Raw genomic sequence first — 22,726 nt, forward strand, 5'->3', positions numbered from 1 at the left:
CCTCATGCATGTAGTGCCGCAAGGTGCCATGCGCACGGGGTTAAGCTAAGTACATGCCGATTGCCGTCGGTTATTGTGAGTTGTGTCTAGCATCGCTCCTGGTGGCTAATGGCTTTTGGCAATGGAACGACAAGGCCTCGTGCAAGTAGCGCCTCAAGGTGCCGTGCGCATGGGGATAGGCAAAGTATATGACAATTGCCATCGGTTGTTGTGGGCAACATCGGGAGGCGACATCGCTCATGGCGGCTGATGGCTTTTAGCAATGGAAAAGCGAGGCCTCGTGCAAGTAGCGCCGCAAGGTGTAGTGCGAATGGGGCTAAGCTCAGTATGTTCCGATTGCCATCGGTTGTTGTGCACAACATCGGGCGGCGACATCGCTCGTGGAGGCTAATGGCTTTTGGCAACGGAACGGCGAGGCTTCCTAAAAGTAGCGCCGCAAGGTTCCGTGTGCATGGGCATAAACTCAGTATGTTCCGATTGACATCGGATGTTGTGAGTTGTGTCTGGCATCGCTCATGGCGGCTGATGGCTTTTGGCAATGGAACGGCGAGGCCTCGTGCAAGTAGCACCGCAAAATGCCGTACGCATAGGGCTAAACTCAGTACGTTACGATTGCCATCAGTTGTTTTGGGCAACATCAGGATGAGACATCGCTCATGGCGGCTGATGGTTTTTGGCAACGAAACGGCGAGGCCTCGTGCGAGTAGCGTCGCAAGGTATCGTGCTCATGTGGCTAAACTAAGTATATGGCGATTGCCATCGGTTGTTGCGGGCAACATCTGGAGGCGACATCGCTCGTGGTGGCTGATGGCTTTTGGCCACAGAATGGCGAGGCCTCATGCAAGTAGCGTAGCAAGGTGTCGTGCGCATGGGGAAAAACTCAGTACGTTCCGATTGCCACCAGTTGTTGTAGGCAACATCGCGAGGCAATATCGCTCATGGCGGCTGATGGCTTTTAGCAACGGAACAACGAGGCCTCGTGCAAGTAGTGCCGCAAGGTGACATGCGCACGGGGTTAAGCTAAGTACGTGCCGATTGACGTCGGTTGTTGTGAGTTGTGTCTAGCATCGCTCCTGGTGGCTGATGGCTTTTGGCAATGGAACGACAAGGCCTCGTTCAAGTAGCGCCTCATGGTGCCGTGCGCATGGGGCTAAGCTAAGTACGTGACAATTGCCATCGGTTGTTGTGGGCAACATCGGTAGGCAACATCGCTCATGGCGGCTGGTGGTTTTTGGCAACGAAACGGCGAGGCCTCGTGCGAGTAGCGTCGCAAGGTATCGTGCGCATGTGGCTAAACTAAGTACATGGCGATTGCCATCGGTTGTTGCGGGCAACATAAGGAGGCGACATCGCTCGTGGTGGCTGATGGCTTTTGGCCACAGAATGGTGAGGCCTCGTGCAAGTAGCGTAGCAAGGTGCCGTGCTCATGGGGCAAAATGCAGTACGTTCCGATTGCCACCAGTTGTTGTAGGCAACATCGGGAGGCGATATCGCTCATGGAGGCTGATGGCTTTTAGCAACGGAACAGCGAGGCCTCGTGCAAGTAGTGCCGCAATGTGCCATGCGCACGGGGTTAAGCAAAGTACGTGCCGATTGCCGTCGGTTGTTGTGAGTTGTGTCTAGCATCGCTCCTGGTGGATGATGGATTTTGGAAATGGAACGACAAGGCCTCGTGCAAGTAGCAGCTCAAGGTGCCGTGCGCATGGGGCTATGCTAAGTATGTGACAATTGCCATCGGTTGTTGTGGGCAACATCGAGAGGCGACATCGCTGATGGCGGCTGATGGCTTTTAGCAACGGAACAGCGAGGCCTCAGGCAAGTAGCGCCGCAAGGTGTAGTGCGTATGGGGCTAAGCTCAGTATGTTCCGATTGCCTTTGGTTGCTGTACACAACATCGGGAGGCGACATCGCTCATGGCGGCTGGTGGTTTTTGGAAACTAAACGGCGAGGCCTCGTGCGAGTAGCGTCGCAAGGTATCGTGCGCATGTGGCTAAACTAAGTTCATGGCGATTGCCATCGAATGTTGCGGGCAACATCAGGAGGCGACATCGCTCGTGGTGGCTGATGGCTTTTGGCCACTGAATGGCGAGGCCTCGTGCAAGTAGCGTAGCAAGGAGCCGTGCGCATGTGGCAAAACTCAGTACGTTCCGATTGCCACCAGTTGTTGTAGGCAACATCGGGAGGCGATATCGCTCATGGCAGCTGATGGCTTTTAGCAACGGAATAGCGAGGCCTTGTGCATGTAGTGCCGCAAGGTGCCATGCGCACCGGGTTAAGCTAAGTACGTGCCAATTGCCGTCGGTTGTTGTGAGTTGTGTCTAGCATCACTCCTGGTGGATGATGGCTTTTGGCAATGGAACGACAAGGCCTCGTGCAAGTAGCGCCTCAAGGTGCCGTGCGCATGGGGCTAAGCAAAGTACGTGACAATTGCCATCGGTTGTTGTGGGCAACATCGGGAGGCGACATCGCTGATGGCGGCTGATGGCTTTTAGCAACGGAAAAGCGAGGCCTCGTGCAAGTAGCGCCGCAAGGTGTAGTGCGTATGGGGCAAAGCTCAGTATGTTCCGATTGCCATCGGTTGTTGTGCACAACATCGGGCGGCGACATCGCTCGTGGAGGCTAATGGCTTTTGGCAACGGAACGGCGAGGCTTCCTAAAAGTAGCGCCACAAGGTTCCGTGTGCATGGGCATAAACTCAGTATGTTCCGATTGACATCGGATGTTGTGAGTTGTGTCTGGCATCGCTCGTGGCGGCTGATGGCTTTTGGAAACGGAACGGCGAGGCCTCATGCAAGTAGCACCGCAAAATGCCGTACGCATAGGGCTAAACTCAGTACGTTACGATTGCCATCAGTTGTTGTGGGCAACATCAGGATGAGACATCGCTCATGGCGGCTGATGGTTTTTGGCAACGAAACGCCGAGGCCTCGTGCGAGTAGCGTCGCAAGGTATCGTGCTCATGTGGCTAAACTAAGTACATGGCGATTGCCATCGATTGTTGCAGGCAACATCAGGAGGCGACATCGCTCGGGGTGGCTGATGGCTTTTGACCACAGAATGGCGAGGACTCATGCAAGTAGCGTAGCAAGGTGTCGTGCGCATGGGGAAAAACTCAGTACGTTCCGATTGCCACCAGTTGTTGTAGGCAACATCGCGAGGCAATATCGCTCATGGCGGCTGATGGCTTTTAGCAACGGAACAACGAGGCCTCGTGCAAGTAGTGCCGCAAGGTGACATGCGCACGGGGTTAAGCTAAGTACGTGCCGATTGATGTCGGTTGTTGTGAGTTGTGTCTAGCATCGCTCCTGGTGGCTGATGGCTTTTGGCAATGGAACGACAAGGCCTCGTGCAAGTAGCGCCTCAAGGTGCCGTGCGCATGGGGCTAAGCAAAGTACGTGACAATTGCCATCGGTTGTTGTGGGCAACATCGGGAGGCGACATCGCTCATGGCGGCTGATGGCTTTTAGCAACGGAACAGCGAGGCCTCGTGCAAGTAGCGCCGCAAGGTGTAGTGCGTATGGGGCTAAGCTCAGTATGTTCTGATTGCCATCGGTTGTTGTGCACAACATCGGGCGGAGACATCGCTCGTGGAGGCTAATGGCTTTTGGCAACGGAACGGCGAGGCTTCCTAAAAGTAGCGCCGCAAGGTTCCGTGTGCATGGGCATAAACTCAGTATGTTCCGATTGACATCGGATGTTGTGAGTTGTGTCTGGCATCGCTCGTGGCGGCTGATGGCTTTTGGCAACGGAACGGCGAGGCCTCTTGCAAATAGCACCGCAAAATGTCGTACGCATAGGGCTAAACTCAGTACGTTACGATTGCCATCAGTTGTTGTGGGCAACATCAGGATGAGACATCGCTCATGGCGGCTGACGGTTTTTGGCAACGAAACGGCGAGGCCTCGTGCGAGTAGCGTCGCAAGGTATCGTGCTCATGTGGCTAAACTAAGTACATGGCGATTGCCATCGGTTGTTGCGGGAAACATAAGGAGGCGGCATCGCTCGTGGTGGCTGATGGCTTTTGACCACAGAATGGCGAGGACTCGTGCAAGTAGCGTAGCAAGGTGTCGTGCGCATGGGGAAAAACTCAGTACGTTCCGATTGCCACCAGTTGTTGTAGGCAACAACGCGAGGCGATATCGCTCATGGCGGCTGATGGCTTTTAGCAACGGAACAACGAGGCCTCTTGCAAGTAGTGCCGCAAGGTGCCATGCGCACGGGGTTAAGCTAAGTACGTGCCGATTGCCGTCGGTTGTTGTGAGTTGTGTCTAGCATCGCTCCTGGTGGATGATGGCTTTTGGCAATGGAACGACAAGACCTCGTGAAAGTAGCAGCTCAAGGTGCCGTGCGCATGGGGCTAAGCTAAGTACGTGACAATTGCCATACATTGTTGTGGGCAACATCGGGAGGCGACATCGCTGATGGCGGCTGATGGCTTTTAGCAACGGAACAGCGAGGCCTCGGGCAAGTAGCGCCGCAAGGTGTAGTGCTTATGGGGCTAAGCTCAGTATGTTCCGATTGCCATCGGTTGTTGTACACAACATCGGGAGGCGACATCGCTCATGGCGGCTGGTGGTTTTTGGCAACGAAACGGCGAGGCCTCGTGCGAGTAGCGTCGCAAGGTATCGTGCTCATGTGGCTAAACTAAGTACATGGCGATTGCCATCGATTGTTGCGGGCAACATTAGGAGGCGACATCGCTCGTGGTGGCTGATGGCTTTTGACCACAGAATGGCGAGGACTCGTGCAAGTAGCGTAGCAAGGTGTCGTGCGCATGGGGAAAAACTCAGTACGTTCCGATTGCCACCAGTTGTTGTAGGCAACATCGCGAGGCGATATCGCTCATGGCGGCTGATGGCTTCTAGCAACGGAACAACGAGGCCTCGTGCAAGTAGTGCCGCAAGGTGACATGCGCACGGGGCTAAGCTAAGTACGTGTCGATTGACGTCGGTTGTTGTGAGTTGTGTCTAGCATCGCTCCTGGTGGCTGATGGCTTTTGGCAATGGAACGACAAGGCCTCGTTCAAGTAGCGCCTCTAGGTGCCGTGCGCATGAGGCTAAGCTAAGTACGTGACAATTGCCATCGGTTGTTGTGGGCAACATTGGGAGGCGACATCGCTCATGGCGGCTGGTGGTTTTTGGCAACGAAACGGCGAGGCCTCGTGCGAGTAGCGTCGCAAGGTATCGTGCGCATATGGCTAAACTAAGTACATGGGGTTTGCCATCGGTTGTTGCGGGAAACATAAGGAGGCGGCATCGCTCGTGGTGGCTGATGGCTTTTGGCCACAGAATGGCGAGGCCTCGTGCAAGTAGCGTAGCAAGGTGCCGTGCTCATGGGGCAAAACGCAGTACGTTCCGATTTCCACCAGTTGTTGTAGGCAACATCGGGAGGCGATATCACTCGTGGAGGCTGATGGCTTTTAGCAACGGAACAGCGAGGCCTCTTGCAAGTAGTGCCGCAAGGTGCCATGCGCACGGGGTTAAGCTAAGTACGTGCCGATTGCCGTCGGTTGTTGTGAGTTGTGTCTAGCATCGCTCCTGGTGGATGATGGCTTTTGGCAATGGAACGACAAGACCTCGTGCAAGTAGCAGCTCAAGGTGCCGTGCGCATGGGGCTAATCTAAGTACGTGACAATTGCCATACATTGTTGTGGGCAACATCGGAAGGCGACATCGCTGATGGCGGCTGATGGCTTTTAGCAACGGAACAGCGAGGCCTCGGGCAAGTAGTGCCGCAAGGTGTAGTGCATATGGGGCTAAGCTCAGTATGTTCCGATTGCCATCGGTTGTTGTACACAACATCGGGAGGCGACATCGCTCATGGCGGCTGGTGGTTTTTGGCAACGAAACGGCGAGGCCTTGTGCGAGTAGCGTCGCAAGGTATCGTGCGCATGTGGCTAAACAGAGTACATGGCGATTGCCATCGGTTGTTGCCAGCAACATAAGGAGGCGGCATAGCTCGTGGTGGCTGATGACTTTTGGCCAAAGAATGGCGAGGCCTCGTGCAAGTAGCGTAGCAAGGTGCCGTGCTCATGGGGCAAAACGCAGTACGTTCCGATTTCCACCAGTTGTTGTAGGCAACATCGGGAGGCGATATCGCTCGTGGAGGCTGATGGCTTTTAGCAACGGAACAGCGAGGCCTCTTGCAAGTAGTGCCGCAAGGTGCCATGCACACGGGGTTAAGCTAAGTACGTGCCGATTGCCGTCGGTTGTTGTGAGTTGTGTCTAGCATCGCTCCTGGTGGATGATGGCTTTTGGCAATGGAACGACAAGACCTCGTGCAAGTAGCAGCTCAAGGTGCCGTGCACATGGGGCTAATCTAAGTACGTGACAATTGCCATACGTTGTTGTGGGCAACATCGGGAGGCGACATCGCTGATGGCGGCTGATGGCTTTTAGCAACGGAACAGCGAGGCCTCGGGCAAGTAGTGCCGCAAGGTGTAGTGCTTATGGGGCTAAGCTCAGTATGTTCCGATTGCCATCGGTTGTTGTACACAACATCGGGAGGCGACATCGCTCATGGCGGCTGGTGCTTTTTGTCAACGAAACGGCGAGGCCTCGTGCGAGTAGCGTCGCAAGGTATCGTGCGCATGTGGCTAAACTAAGTACATGGCGATTGCCATCGGTTGTTGCCAGCAACATCAGGAGGCGACATAGCTCGTGGTGGCTGATGGCTTTTGGCCACTGAATGGCAAGGCCTCGTGCAAGTAGCGTAGCACGGTGCCGTGCGCATGTGGCAAAACTCAGTACGTTCCGATTGCCACCAGTTGTTGTAGGCAACATCGGGAGGCGATATCGCTCATGGCGGCTGATGGCTTTTAGCAACGGAACAGCGAGGCCTCGTGCATGTAGTGCCGCAAGGTGCCATGCGCACGGGGTTAAGCTAAGTACGTGCCGATTGCCGTCGGTTGTTGTTAGTTGTGTCTAGCATCGCTCCTAGTGGCTGATGGCTTTTGGCAATGGAATGACAAGGCCTCGTTCAAGTAGCGCCTCAAGGTGCCGTGCGCATGGGGCTAAGCTAAGTACGTGACAATTGCCATCGGTTGTTGTGGGCAACATCGGGAGGCGACATCGCTCATGACGGCTGGTGGTTTTTGGCAACGAAACGGCGAGGCCTCGTGCGAGTAGCGTCGCAAGGTATCGTGCGCATGTGGCTAAACTAAGTACATGGCGATTGCCATCGGTTGTTGCGGGCAACATAAGGAGGCGACATCGCTCGTGGTGGCTGATGGATTTTGGCCACAGAATGGCGAGGCCTCGTGCAAGTAGCGTAGCAAGGTGCCGTGCTCATGGGGCAAAACGCAGTACGTTCCGATTTCCACCAGTTGTTGTAGGCAACATCGGGAGGCGATATCGCTCGTGGAGGCTGATGGCTTTTAGCAACGGAACAACGAGGCCTCTTGCAAGTAGTGCCGCAAGGTGCCATGCGCACGGGGTTAAGCTAAGTACGTGCCCATTGCCGTCGATTGTTGTGAGTTGTGTCTAGCATCGCTCCTGGTGGATGATGGCTTTTGGCAATGGAACGACAAGACCTCGTGCAAGTAGCAGCTCAAGGTGCCGTGCGCATGGGGCTAATCTAAGTACGTGACAATTGCCATACGTTGTTGTGGGCAACATCGGGAGGCGACATCGCTGATGGCGGCTGATGGCTTTTAGCAACGGAACAGCGAGGCCTCGGGCAAGTAGTGCCGCAAGGTGTAGTGGTTATGGGGCTAAGCTCAGTATGTTCCGATTGCCATCGGTTGTTGTACACAACATCGGGAGGCGACATCGCTCATGGCGGCTGGTGGTTTTTGTCAACGAAACGGCGAGGCCTCGTGCGAGTGGCGTCGCAAGGTATCGTGCGTATGTGGCTAAACTAAGTACATGGCGATTGCCATCGGTTGTTGCCAGCAACATCAGGAGGCGACATAGCTCGTGGTGGCTGATGGCTTTTGGCCACTGAATGGCAAGGCCTCGTGCAAGTAGCGTAGCACGGTGCCGTGCGCATGTGGCAAAACTCAGTACGTTCCGATTGCCACCAGTTGTTGTAGGCAACATCTGGAGGCAATATCGCTCATGGCGGCTGATGGCTTTTAGCAACGGAACAGCGAGGCCTCGTGCATGTAGTGCCGCAAGGTGCCATGCGCACGGGGTTAAGCTAAGTACGTGCCGATTGCCGTCGGTTGTTGTTAGTTGTGTCTAGCATCGCTCCTAGTGGCTGATGGCTTTTGGCAATGGAACGACAAGGCCTCGTTCAAGTAGCGCCTCAAGGTGCCGTGCGCATGGGGCTAAGCTAAGTACGTGACAATTGCCATCGGTTGTTGTGGGCAACATCGGGAGGCGACATCGCTCATGGCGGCTGGTGGTTTTTGGCAACGAAACGGCGAGGCCTCGTGCGAGTAGCGTCGCAAGGTATCGTGCGCATGTGGCTAAACTAAGTACATGGCGATTGCCATCGGTTGTTGCGGGCAACATAAGGAGGCGACATCGCTCGTGGTGGCTGATGGCTTTTGGCCACAGAATGGCGAGGCCTCGTGCAAGTAGCGTAGCAAGGTGCCGTGCTCATGGGGCAAAACGCAGTACGTTACGATTGCCACCAGTTGTTGTAGGCAACATCGGGAGGCGATATCGCTCGTGGAGGCTGATGGCTTTTAGGAACGGAACAGCGAGGCCTCTTGCAAGTAGTGCCGCAAGGTGCCATGCGCACGGGGTTAAGCTAAGTACGTGCCGATTGCCGTCGGTTGTTGTGAGTTGTGTCTAGCATCGCTCCTGGTGGATGATGGCTTTTGGCAATGGAACGACAAGACCTCGTGCAAGTAGCAGCTCAAGGTGCCGTGCGTATGGGGCTAAGCTAAGTACGTGACAATTTCCATACGTTGTTGTGGGCAACATCGGGAGGCGACATCGCTGATGGCGGCTGATGGCTTTTAGCAACGGAACAGCGAGGCCTCGGGCAAGTAGCGCCGCAAGGTGTAGTGCTTATGGGGCTAAGCTCAGTATGTTCCGATTGCCATTGGTTGTTGTACACAACATCGGGAGGCGACATCGCTCATGGCGGCTGGTGGTTTTTGGCAACGAAACAGCGAGGCCTCGTGCGAGTAGCGTCGCAAGGTATCGTGCGCATGTGGCTAAACTAAGTACATGGCGATTGCCATCGGTTGTTGCCAGCAACATCAGGAGGTGAGATAGCTCGTGGTGGATGATGGCTTTTGGCCACTGAATGGCAAGGCCTCGTGCAAGTAGCGTAGCAAGGTGCCGTGCGCATGTGGCAAAACTCAGTACGTTTCGATTGCCACCAGTTGTTGTAGGCAACATCGGGAGGCGATATCGCTCATGGTGGCTGATGGCTTTTAGCAACGGAACAGCGAGGCCTCGTGCATGTAGTGCCGCAAGGTGCCATGCGCACGGGGTTAAGCTAAGTACGTGCCGATTGCCGTCGGTTGTTGTTAGTTGTGTCTAGCATCGCTCCTAGTGGCTGATGGCTTTTGGCAATGGAACGACAAGGCCTCGTGCAAGTAGCGCCTCAAGGTGCCGTACTCATGGGGCTAAGCAAAGTACGTGACAATTGCCATCGGTTGTTGTGGGCAACATCGGGAGGCGACATCGCTCATGGCGGCTGATGGCTTTTAGCAACGGAAAAGCGAGGCCTCGTGCAAGTAGCGCCGCAAGGTGTAGTGCGTATGGGGCTAAGCTCAGTATGTTCCGATTGCCATCGGTTGTTGTGCACAACATCGGGTGGCGACATCGCTCGTGGAGGCTAATGGCTTTTGGCAACGGAATGGCGAGGTTTCCTAAAATTAGTGCCGCAAGGTTCCGTGTGCATGGGCATAAACTCAGTATGTTCCGATTGACATCGGATGTTGTGAGTTGTGTCTGGCATCGCTCGTGGCGGCTGATGGCTTTTGGCAACGGAATGGCGAGGCCTCGTGCAAGTAGTACCGCAAAATGTTGTACGCATAGGGCTAAACTCAGTACGTTACGATTGCCATCAGTTGTTGTGGGCAACATCAGGATGAGACATCGCTCAGGGCGGCTGATGGTTTTTGGCAACGAAACTGCGAGGCCTCGTGCGAGTAGCGTCGCAAGGTATCGTGCTCATGTGGCTAAACTAAGTACATGGCGATTGCCATCGATTGTTGCGGGCAACATCAGGAGGTGACATCGCTCGTGGTGGCTGATGGCTTTTGACCACAGAATGGAGAGGACTCATGCAAGTAGCGTAGCAAGGTGTCGTGCGCATGGGGAAAAACTCAGTACGTTCCGATTGCCACCAGTTGTTGTAGGAAACATCGCGAGGCGATATCGCTCATGGCGGCTGATGGCTTTTAGCAACGGAACAACGAGGCCTTGTGCAAGTAGTGCCGCAAGGTGACATGCGCACGGGGTTAAGCTAAGTACGTGCCAATTGATGTCGGTTGTTGTGAGTTGTGTCTAGCATCGCTCCTGGTGGCTGATGGCTTTTGGCAATGGAACGACAAGGCCTCGTTCAAGTAGCGTGTCAAGGTGCCGTGCGCATGGGGCTAAGCTAAGTACGTGACAATTGCCATCGGTTGTTGTGGGCAACATCGGGAGGCGACATCTCTCATGGCGGCTGGTGGTTTTTGGCAACGAAACGGCGAGGCCTCGTGCGAGTAGTGTCGCAAGGTATCGTGCGCATGTGGCTAAACTAAGTACATGGCGATTGCCATCGGTTGTTGCGGGCAACATCATGAGGTGACATCGCTCGTGGTGGCTGATGGCTTTTGGCCACAGAATGGCGAGGCCTCGTGCAAGTAGCGTAGCAAGGTGCCGTGCTCATGGGGCAAAACTCAGTACGTTCCGATTGCCACCAGTTGTTGTAGGCAACATCGGGAGGCGATATCGCTCATGGAGGCTGATGGCTTTTAGCAACGGAACAGCGAGGCCTCGTGCATGTAGTGCCGCAAGGTGCCATGCGCACGGGGTTAAGCTAAGTACGTGCCGATTGCCGTCGATTGTTGTGAGTTGTGTCTAGCATCGCTCCTGGTGGCTGATGGCTTTTGGAAATGGAACGACAAGGCCTCGTGCAAGTAGCGCCTCAAGGTTCCGTGCGCATGGGGCTAAGCAAAGTACGTGACAATTGCCATCGGTTGTTGTGGGCAACATCGGGAGGCGACATCGCTCATGGCGGCTGATGGCTTTTAGCAACGGAAAAGCGAGGCCTCGTGCAAGTAGCAGCGCATGGTGTAGTGCGTATGGGGCTAAGCTCAGTATGTTCCGATTGCCATCGGTTGTTGTGCACAACATCGGGTGGCGACATCGCTCGTGGAGGCTAATGGCTTTTGGCAACGGAACGACGAGGTTTCCTAAAAGTAGCGCCGCAAGGTTCCGTGTGCATGGGCATAAACTCAGTATGTTCCGATTGACATCGGATGTTGTGAGTTGTGTCTGGCATCGCTCGTGGCGGCTGATGGCTTTTGGCAACGGAACGGCGAGGCCTCGTGCAAGTAGCACCGCAAAATGCCGTACGCATAGGGCTAAACTCAGTACGTTACGATTGCCATCAGTTGTTGTTGGCAACATCAGGATGAGACATCGCTCAGGGCGGCTGATGGTTTTTGGCAACGAAACTGCGAGGCCTCGTGCGAGTAGCGTCGCAAGGTATCGTGCTCATGTGGCTAAACTAAGTACATGGCGATTGCCATCGATTGTTGCGGGCAACATCAGGAGGTGACATCGCTCGTGGTGGCTGATGGCTTTTGACCACAGAATGGCGAGGACTCGTGCAAGTAGCGTAGCAAGGTGTCGTGCGCATGGGGAAAAACTCAGTACGTTCCGATTGCCACCAGTTGTTGTAGGCAACATCGCGAGGCGATATCGCTCATGGCGGCTGATGGCTTTTAGCAACGGAACAACGAGGCCTCGTGCAAGTAGTGCCGCAAGGTGACATGCGCACGGGGTTAAGCTAAGTACGTGCCGATTGACGTCGGTTGTTGTGAGTTGTGTCTAGCATCGCACCTGGTGGCTGATGGCTTTTGGCAATGGAACGACAAGGCCTCGTTCAAGTAGCGCCTCAAGGTGCCGTGCGCATGGGGCTAAGCTAAGTACGTGACAATTGCCATCGGTTGTTGTGGGCAACATCGGGAGGCGACATCGCTCATGGCGGCTGGTGGTTTTTGGCAACGAAACGGTGAGGCCTCGTGCGAGTAGCGTCGCAAGGTATCGTGCGCATGTGGCTAAACTAAGTACATGGCGATTGCCATCGGTTGTTGCGGGCAACATCATGAGGTGACATCGCTCGTGGTGGCTGATGCTTTTGGCCACAGAATGGCGAGGCCTCGTGCAAGTAGCGTAGCAAGGTGCCGTGCTCATGGGGCAAAACTCAGTACGTTCCGATTGCCACCAGTCGTTGTAGGCAACATCGGGAGGCGATATCGCTCATGGAGGCTGATGGCTTTTCGCAACGGAACAGGGAGGCCTCGTGCATGTAGTGCCGCAAGGTGCCATGCGCACGGGGTTAAGCTAAGTACGTGCCGATTGCCGTCGATTGTTGTGAGTTGTGTCTAGCATCGCTCCTGGTGGCTGATGGCTTTTGGCAATGGAACGACAAGACCTCGTGCAAGTAGCGCCTCAAGGTGCCGTGCGCATGGGGCTAAGCAAAGTACGTGACAATTGCCATCGGTTGTTGTGGGCAACATCGGGTGGCGACATCGCTCATGGCGGCTGATGGCTTTTAGCAACGGAAAAGCGAGGCCTCGTGCAAGTTGCGCCGCATGGTGTAGTGCATATGGGGCTAAGCTCAGTATGTTCCGATTGCCATCGGTTGTTGTGCACAACATCGGGTGGCGACATCGCTCGTGGAGGCTAATGGCTTTTGGCAACGGAACGGCGAGGTTTCCTAAAAGTAGCGCCGCAAGGTTCCGTGTGCATGGGCATAAACTCAGTATGTTCCGATTGACATCGGATGTTGTGAGTTGTGTCTGGCATCGCTCGTGGCGGCTGATGGCTTTTGGCAACGGAACGGCGAGGCCTCGTGCAAGTAGCACCGCAAAATGCCGTACGCATAGGGCTAAACTCAGTACGTTACGATTGCCATCAGTTGTTGTGGGCAACATCAGGATGAGACATCGCTCAGGGTGGCTGATGGTTTTTGGCAACGAAACGGCGAGGCCTCGTGCGAGTAGCGTCGCAAGGTATCGTGCTCATGTGGCTAAACTAAGTACATTGCGATTGCCATTGATTGTTGCGGGCAACATCAGGAGGTGACATCGCTCGTGGTGGCTGATGGCTTTTGACCACAGAATGGCAAGGACTCGTGCAAGTAGCGTAGCAAGGTGTCGTGCGCATGGGGAAAAACTCAGTACGTTCCGATTGCCACCAGTTGTTGTAGGCAACATCGCGAGGCGATATCGCTCATGGCGGCTGATGGCTTTTAGCAACGGAACAACGAGGCCTCGTGCAAGTAGTGCCGCAAGGTGACATGCGCACGGGGTTAAGCTAAGTACGTGCCGATTTGACGTCGGTTGTTGTGAGTTGTGTCTAGCATCGCTCCTGGTGGCTGATGGCTTTTGGCAATGGAACGACAAGGCCTCGTTCAAGTAGCACCTCAAGGTGCCATGCACATGGGGCTAAGCTAAGTACGTGACAATTGCCATCGGTTGTTGTGGGCGACATCGGGAGGCGACATCGCTCATGGCGGCTGGTGGTTTTTGGCAACGAAACGGCGAGGCCTCGTGCGAGTAGCGTCGCAAGGTATCGTGCGCATGTGGCTAAACTCAGTACATTCGGATCGCCACCAGTTGTTGTTGGCAACATCGGGAGGAGATATCGCTCATGGCGGCTGATGGCTTTTAGCAACGGAACAGCGAGGCCTCGTGCATGTAGTGCCGCAAGGTGCCATGCGCACGGGGTTTAGCTAAGTACATGCCGATTGCCGTCGGTTGTTGTGAGTTGTGTCTAGCATCGCTCCTGGTGGCTGATGGCTTTTGGCAATGGAACGACAAGGCCTCGTACAAGTAGCGCCTCAAGGTGCCGTGCGCATGGGGCTAAGCAAAGTACGTGACAATTGCCATCGGTTGTTGTGGGCAACATCGGGAGGCGACATCGCTCACGGCGGCTGATGGCTTTTAGCAACGGAAAAGCGAGGCCTCGTGCAAGTAGCGCCGCAAGGTGTAGTGCGTATGGGGCTAAGCTCAGTATGTTCCGATTGCCATCGGTTGTTGTGCACAACATCGGGCGGCGACATCGCTCGTGGAGGCTAATGGCTTTTGGCAACGGAACGGCGAGGCTTCCTAAAAGTAGCGCCGCAAGGTTCCGTGTGCATGGGCATAAACTCAGTATGTTCCGATTGACATCGGATGTTGTGAGTTGTGTCTGGCATCGCTCGTGGCGGCTGATGGCTTTTTTCAACGGAACGGCGAGGCCTCGTGCAAGTAGCACCGCAAAATGCCGTACGCATAGGGCTAAACTTAGTACGTTACGATTGCCATCAGTTATTGTGGGCAACATCAGGATGAGACATCGCTCATGGCGGCTGATGGTTTTTGGCAACGAAACGGAGAGGCCTCATGCGAGTAGCGTCGCAAGGTATCGTGCTCATGTGGCTAAACTAAGTACATGGTGATTGCCATCGGTTGTTGCGGGCAACATCAGGAGGCGACATCGCTCGTGGTGGCTGATGGCTTTTGACCACAGAATGGCAAGGACTCGTGCAAGTAGCGTAGCAAGGTGTCCTGCGCATGGGGAAAAACTCAGTACGTTCCGATTGCCACAAGTTGTTGTAGGCAACATCGCGAGGCGATATCGCTCATGGCGGCTGATGGCTTTTAGCAACGGAACAACGAGGCCTCGTGCAAGTAGTGCCGCAAGGTGACATGCGCATGGGGTTAAGCTAAGTACGTGCCGATTGACGTCGGTTGTTGTGAGTTGTGTCTAGCATCGCTCCTGGTGGCTGATGGCTTTTGGCAATGGAACGACAAGGCCTCGTTCAAGTAGCGCCTCAAGGTGCCGTGCGCATGGGGCTAAGCTAAGTACGTGACAATTGCCATCGGTTGTTGTGGGCAACATCGGGAGGCGACATCGCTCATGGCGGCTGGTGGTTTCTGGCAACGAAACGGCGAGGCCTCGTGCGAGTAGCGTCGCAAGGTATCGTGCGCATGTGGCTAAATTAAGTACATGGCTCGTGGTGGCTGATGGCTTTTGGCCACCGAATGGCGAGGCCTCGTGCAAGTAGCGTAGCAAGGTGCCATGCTCATGGGGCAAAACGCAGTACGTTTCGATTGCCACCAGTTGTTGTAGGCAACATCGGGAGGCGATATCTCTCATGGAGGCTGATGGCTTTTAGCAACGGAACATTGAGGCCTCGTGTAAGTAGTTCCGCGAGGTGCCATGCGCACGGGGTTAAGCTAAGTACGTGCCGATTGCCGTCGGTTGTTGTGAGTTGTGTCTAGCATCGCTCCTGGTGGATGATGGCTTTTGGCAATGGAACGACAAGGCCTCGTGCAAGTAGCGGCTCAAGGTGCCGTGCGCATGGGGCTAAGCTAAGTACGTGACAATTGCCATCGGTTGTTGTGGGCAACATCGGGAGGCGACATCGCTGATGGCGGCTGATGGCTTTTAGCAACGGAACAGCGAGGCCTCGGGCAAGTAGCGTCGCAAGGTGTAGTGCGTATGGGGATAAGCTCAGTATGTTCCGATTGACATCGGATGTTTTGAGTTGTGTCTGGCATCGCCCGGTGCGGCTGATGGCTTTTGGCAACGGAACGGCGAGGCCTCGTGCAAGTAGCACCGCAAAATGCCGTACGCATAGGGCTAAACTCAGTACGTTACGATTGCCATCAGTTGTTGTGGGCAACATCAGGAAGAGACATCGCTCAGGGCGGCTGATGGTTTTTGGCAACGAAACGGCGAGGCCTCGTGCGAGTATCGTCGCAAGGTATCGTGCTCATGTGGCTAAACTAAGTACATGGCGATTGCCATCGATTGTTGCGGGCAACATCAGGAGGTGACATCGCTCGTGGTAGCTGATGGCTTTTGACCACAGAATGGCGAGGACTCGTGCAAGTAGCGTAGCAAGGTGTCGTGCGCATGGGGAAAAACTCAGTACGTTCCGATTGCCACCAGTTGTTGTAGGCAACATCGCGAGGCGATATCGCTCATGGCGGCTGATGGCTTTTAGCAACGGAACAACGAGGCCTCGTGCAAGTAGTGCCGCAAGGTGACATGCGCACGGGGTTAAGCTAAGTACGTGCCGATTGACGTCGGTTGTTGTGAGTTGTGTCTAGCATCGCTCCTGGTGGCTGATGGCTTTTGGCAATGTAACGACAAGGCCTCGTTCAAGTAGCACCTCAAGGTGCCGTGCGCATGGGGCTAAGCTAAGTACGTGACAATTGCCATCGGTTGTTGTGGGCAACATCGGGAGGCGACATCGCTCATGGCGGCTGGTGGTTTTTGGCAACGAAACGGCGAGGCCTCGTGCGAGTAGCGTCGCAAGGTATCGTGCGCATGTGGCTAAACTCAGTACGTTCCGATTGCCACCAGTTGTTGTAGGCAACATCGGGAGGCGATATCGCTCATGGCGGCTGATGGCTTTTAGCAACGGAACAGCGAGGCCTCGTGCATGTAGTGCCGCAAGGTGCCATGCGCACGGGGTTTAGCTAAGTACGTGCCGATTGCCGTCGGTTGTTGTGAGTTGTGTCTAGCATCGCTCCTGGTGGCTGATGGCTTTTGGCAATGGAACGACAAGGCCTCGTGCAAGTAGCGCCTCAAGGTGCCGTGCGCATGGGGCTAAGCAAAGTACGTGACAATTGCCATCGGTTGTTGTGGGCAACATCGGGAGGCGACATCGCTCATGGCGGCTGATGGATTTTAGCAACGGAAAAGCGAGGCCTCGTGTAAGTAGCGCCGCAAGGTGTAGTGCGTATGGGGCTAAGCTCAGTATGTTCCGATTGCCATCGGTTGTTGTGCACAACATCGGGCGGCGACATCGCTCGTGGAGGCTAATGGCTTTTGGCAACGGAACGGCGAGGCTTCCTAAAAGTAGCGCCGCAAGGTTCCGTGTGCATGGGCATAAACTCAGTATGTTCCGATTGACATCGGATGTTGTGAGTTGTGTCTGGCATTGCTCGTGGCGGCTGATGGCTTTTGGCAACGGAATGGAGAGGCCTCGTGCAAGTAGCACCGCAAAATGCCGTACGCATAGGGATAAACTCAGTACGTTACGATTGCCATCAGTTGTTGTGGGCAACATCAGGATGAGACATCGCTCATGACGGCTGATGGTTTTTGGCAACGAAACGGCGAGGCCTCGTGCGAGTAGCGTCGCAAGGTATCGTGCTCATGTGGCTAAACTAATTACATGGTGATTGCCATCGGTTGTTGCGGGCAACATCAGGAGGCGACATCGCTCGTGGTGGCTGATGGCTTTTGACCACAGAATGGCGAGGACTCGTGCAAGTAGCGTAGCAAGGTGTCCTGCGCATGGGGAAAAACTTCAGTACGTTCCGATTGCCACCAGTTGTTGTAGGCAACATCGCGAGGCGATATCGCTCATGGCGGCTGATGGCTTTTAGCAACGGAACAACGAGGCCTCGTGCAAGTAGTGCCGCAAGGTGACATGCGCACGGGGTTAAGCTAAGTACGTGCCGATTGACGTCGGTTGTTGTGAGTTGTGTCTAGCATCGCTCCTGGTGGCTGATGGCTTTTGGCAATGGAACGACAAGGCCTCGTTCAAGTAGCGCCTCAAGGTGCCGTGCGCATGGGGCTAAGCTAAGTACGTGACAATTGCCATCGGTTGTTGTGGGCAACATCGGGAGGCGACATCGCTCATGGCGGCTGGTGGTTTTTGGCAACGAAACGGCGAGGCCTCGTGCGAGTAGCGTCGCAAGGTATCGTGCGCATGTGGCTAAACTAAGTACATGGCGATTGCCATCGGTTATTGCGGGCAACATCAGGAGGCGACATGGCTCGTGGTGGCTGATGGCTTTTGGCCACAGAATGGCGAGGCCTCGTGCAAGTAGCGTAGCAAGGTGCCGTGCTCATGGGGCAAAATGCAGTACGTTCCGATTGCCACTAGTTGTTGTAGGCAACATCGGGAGGCGATATCGCTCATGGAGGCAGATGGCTTTTAGCAACGGAACAGCGAGGCCTCGTGCAAGTAGTGCCGCAAGGTGCCATGCGCACGGGGTTAAGCTAAGTACGTGCCGATTGCCGTCGGTTGTTGTGAGTTGTGTCTAGCATCGCTCCTGGTGGATGATGGCTTTTGGAAATGGAACGACAAGGCCTCGTGCAAGTAGCGGCTCAAGGTGCCGTGCGCATGGGGCTAAGCTAAGTACGTGACAATTGCCATCGGTTGTTGTGGGCAACATCAGGAGGCGACATCGCTGATGGCGGCTGATGGCTTTTAGCAACGGAACAGCGAGGCCTCGGGCAAGTAGCGCCGCAAGGTGTAGTGCGTATGGGGCTAAGCTCAGTATGTTCCGATTGCCATCGGTTGTTGTGCACAACATCGGGCGGCGACATCGCTCGTGGAGGATAATGGCTTTTGGCAACGGAATGGCGAGGCTTCCTAAAAGTAGCACCGCAAGGTTCCGTGTGCATGGGCATAAACTCAGTATGTTCCGATTGACATCGGATGTTGTGAGTTGTCTCTGGCATCGCTCGTGGCGGCTGATGGCTTTTGACAATGGAATGGCGAGGCCTCATGAAACTAGCACCGCAAAATGCCGTACGCATAGCGCTAAACTTAGTACATTACGATTGCCATCAGTTGTTGTGGGCAACATCAGGATGAGACATCGCTCATGGCGGCTGATGGTTTTTGGCAACGAAACGGCGAGGCCTCGTGCGAGTAGCGTCGCAAGGTATCATGCTCATGTGGCTAAACTAAGTACATGGCGATTGCCATCGGTTGTTGCGGGCAACATCAGGAGGCGACATCGCTCGTGGTGGCTGATGGCTTTTGACCACAGAATGGCGAGGACTCGTGCAAGTAGCGTAGCAAGGTGTCGTGCGCATGGGGAAAAACTCAGTACGTTCCGATTGCCACCAGTTGTTGTAGGCAACATCGCGAGGCGATATCGCTCATGGCGGCTGATGGCTTTTAGCAACGGAACAACGAGGCCTCGTGCAAGTAGTGCCGCAAGGTGACATGTGCACGGGGTTAAGCTAAGTACGTGCCGATTGACGTCGGTTGTTGTGAGTTGTGTCTAGCATCGCTCCTGGTGGCTGATGGCTTTTGGCAATGGAACGACAAGGCCTCGTTCAAGTAGCGCCTCAAGGTGCCGTGCGCATGGGGCTAAGCAAAGTACGTGACAATTGCCATCGGTTGTTGTGGGCAACATCGGGAGGCGCCATCGCTGATGGCGGCTGATGGCTTTTAGCAACGGAACAGCGAGGCCTCGGGCAAGTAGCGCCGCAAGGTGTAGTGCGTATGGGGATAAGCTCAGTATGTTCCGATTGCCATCGGTTGTTGTACACAACATCGGGAGGCGACATCACTCATGGCGGCTGGTGGTTTTTGGCAATGAAACGGCGAGGCCTCGTGCGAGTAGCGTCGCAAGGTATCGTGCGCATGTGGCTAAACTAAGTACATGGCGATTGCCATCGGTTGTTGCGGGCAACATCAGGAGGCGACATCGCTCGTGGTGGCTGATGGCTTTTGGCCACAGAATGGCGAGGCCTCGTGCAAGTAGCGTAGCAAGGTGCCGTGCACATGGGGCAGAACTAAGTACGTTCCGATTGCCACCAGTTGTTGTAGGCAACATCGGGAGGCAATATCGCTCATGGCGGCTGATGTCTTTTAGCAACGGAACAGCGAGGCCTCGTGCATGTAGTGCCGCAAGGTGCCATGCGCATGGGGTTAAGCTAAGTACGTGCCGATTGCCGTCGGTTGTTGTGAGTTGTGTCTAGCATAGCTCCTGGTGGCTGATGGCTTTTGGAAATGGAACGACAAGGCCTTGTGCAAGTAGCGCCTCAAGGTGCCGTGCGCATGGGGCTAAGCAAAGTACGTGACAATTGCCATCGGTTGTTGTGGGCAACATCGGGAGGCGACATCGCTCATGGCGGCTGATGGCTTTTAGCAACGGAAAAGCGAGGCCTCGTGCAAGTAGCGCCACAAGGTGTAGTGCGTATGGGGCTAAGCTCAGTATGTTCCGATTGCCATCGGTTGTTGTGCACAACATCGGGCGGCGACATCGCTCGTGGAGGCTAATGGCTTTTGGCAACGGAACGGCAAGGCTTCCTAAAAGTAGCGCCGCAAGGTTCCGTGTGCATTGGCATAAACTCAGTATGTTCCGATTGACATTGGATGTTGTGAGTTATGTCTGGCATCGCTCGTGGCGGCTGATGGCTTTTGGCAACGGAACGGCGAGGCCTCGTGCAAGTAGCACCGCAAAATGCCGTACGCATAGGGCTAAACTCAATACATTACGATTGCCATCAGTTGTTGTGGGCAACATCAGGATGAGACATCGCTCATGGCGGCTGATGGTTTTTGGCAACGAAACGGCGAGGCCTCGTGCGAGTAGCGTCGCAAGGTATCGTGCTCATGTGGCTAAACTAAGTACGTGGCGATTGCCATCGGTTGTTGCGGGCAACATCAGGAGGCGACATCGCTCGTGGTGGCTGATGGCTTTTGACCACAGAATGGCGAGGACTCGTGCAAGTAGCGTAGCAAGGTGTCGTGCGCATGGGGAAAAACTCAGTACGTTCCGATTGCCACCAGTTGTTGTAGGCAACATCGCGAGGCGATATCGCTCATGGCGGCTGATGGCTTTTAGCAACGGAACAACGAGGCCTCGTGCAAGTAGTGCCGCAAGGTGACATGCGCACGGGGTTAAGCTAAGTACGTGCCGATTGACGTCGGTTGTTGTGAGTTGTGTCTAGCATCGCTCCTGGTGGCTGATGGCTTTTGGCAATGGAACGACAAGGCCTCGTTCAAGTAGCGCCTCAAGGTGCCGTGCGCATGGGGCTAAGCTAAGTACGTGACAATTGCCATCGGTTGTTGTGGGCAACATCGGGAGGCGACATCGCTCATGGCGGCTGGTGGTTTTTGGCAACGAAACGGCGAGGCCTCGTGCGAGTAGCGTCGCAAGGTATCGTGCGCATGTGGCTAAACTAAGTACATGGCGATTGCCATCGGTTGTTGCGGGCAACATCATGAGGTGACATCGCTCGTGGTGGCTGATGGCTTTTGGCCACAGAATGGCGAGGCCTCGTGCAAGTAGCGTAGCAAGGTGCCGTGCTCATGGGGCAAAACTCAGTACGTTCCGATTGCCACCAGTTGTTGTAGGCAACATCGGGAGGCGATATCGCTCATGGAGGCTGATGGCTTTTAGCAACAGAACAGCGAGGCCTCGTGCATGTAGTGCCGCAAGGTGCCATGCGCACGGGGTTAAGCTAAGTACGTGCCGATTGTCGTCGGTTGTTGTGAGTTGTGTCTAGCATAGCTCCTGGTGGCTGATGGCTTTTGGAAATGGAACGACAAGGCCTTGTGCAAGTAGCGCCTCAAGGTGCCGTGCGCATGGGGCTAAGCAAAGTATGTGACAATTGCCATCGGTTGTTGTGGGCAACATCGGGAGGCGACATCGCTCATGGCGGCTGATGGCTTTTAGCAACGGAAAAGCGAGGCCTCGTGCAAGTAGCGCCGCATGGTGTAGTGCGTATGGGGCTAAGCTCAGTATGTTCCGATTGCCATCGGTTGTTGTGCACAACATCGGGTGGCGACATCGCTCGTGGAGGCTAATGGCTTTTGGCAACGGAACGACGAGGTTTCCTAAAAGTAGCGCCGCAAGGTTCCGTGTGCATGGGCATAAACTCAGTATGTTCCGATTGACATCGGATGTTGTGAGTTGTGTCTGGCATCGCTCGTGGCGGCTGATGGCTTTTGCCAACGGAACGGCGAGGCCTCGTGCAAGTAGCACCGCAAAATGCCGTACGCATAGGGCTAAACTCAGTACGTTACGATTGCCATCAGTTGTTGTGGGCAACATCAGGATGAGACATCGCTCAGGGCGGCTGATGGTTTTTGGCAACGAAACGGCGAGGCCTCGTGCGAGTAGCGTCGCAAGGTATCGTGCTCATGTGGCTAAACTAAGTACATGGCGATTGCCATCGATTGTTGCGGGCAACATCAGGAGGTGACATCGCTCGTGGTGGCTGATGGCTTTTGACCACAGAATGGCGAGGACTCGTGCAAGTAGCGTAGCAAGGTGTCGTGCGCATGGGGAAAAACTCAGTACGTTCCGATTGCCACCAGTTGTTGTAGGCAACATCGCGAGGCGATATCGCTCATGGCGGCTGATGGCTTTTAGCAACGGAACAACGAGGCCTCGTGCAAGTAGTGCCGCAAGGTGACATGCGCACGGGGTTAAGCTAAGTACGTGCCGATTGACGTCGGTTGTTGTGAGTTGTGTCTAGCATCGCTCCTGGTGGCTGATGGCTTTTGGCAATGGAACGACAAGGCCTCGTTCAAGTAGCACCTCAAGGTGCCATGCACATGGGGCTAAGCTAAGTACGTGACAATTGCCATCGGTTGTTGTGGGCAACATCGGGAGGTGACATCGCTCATGGCGGCTAGTGGTTTTTGGCAACGAAACGGCGAGGCCTCGTGCGAGTAGCGTCGCAAGGTATCGTGCGCATGTGGCTAAACTCAGTACGTTCCGATTGCCACCAGTTGTTGTAGGCAACATCGGGAGGCGATATCGCTCATGGCGGCTGATGGCTTTTAGCAATGGAACAGCGAGGCCTCGTGCATGTAGTGCCACAAGGTGCCATGCGCACGGGGTTTA

The sequence above is a fragment of the Nicotiana tomentosiformis genome, chromosome 8 (assembly GCF_000390325.3).
Source record: "Nicotiana tomentosiformis chromosome 8, ASM39032v3, whole genome shotgun sequence".
NCBI classification, from domain to species: Eukaryota; Viridiplantae; Streptophyta; class Magnoliopsida; order Solanales; family Solanaceae; genus Nicotiana; species Nicotiana tomentosiformis.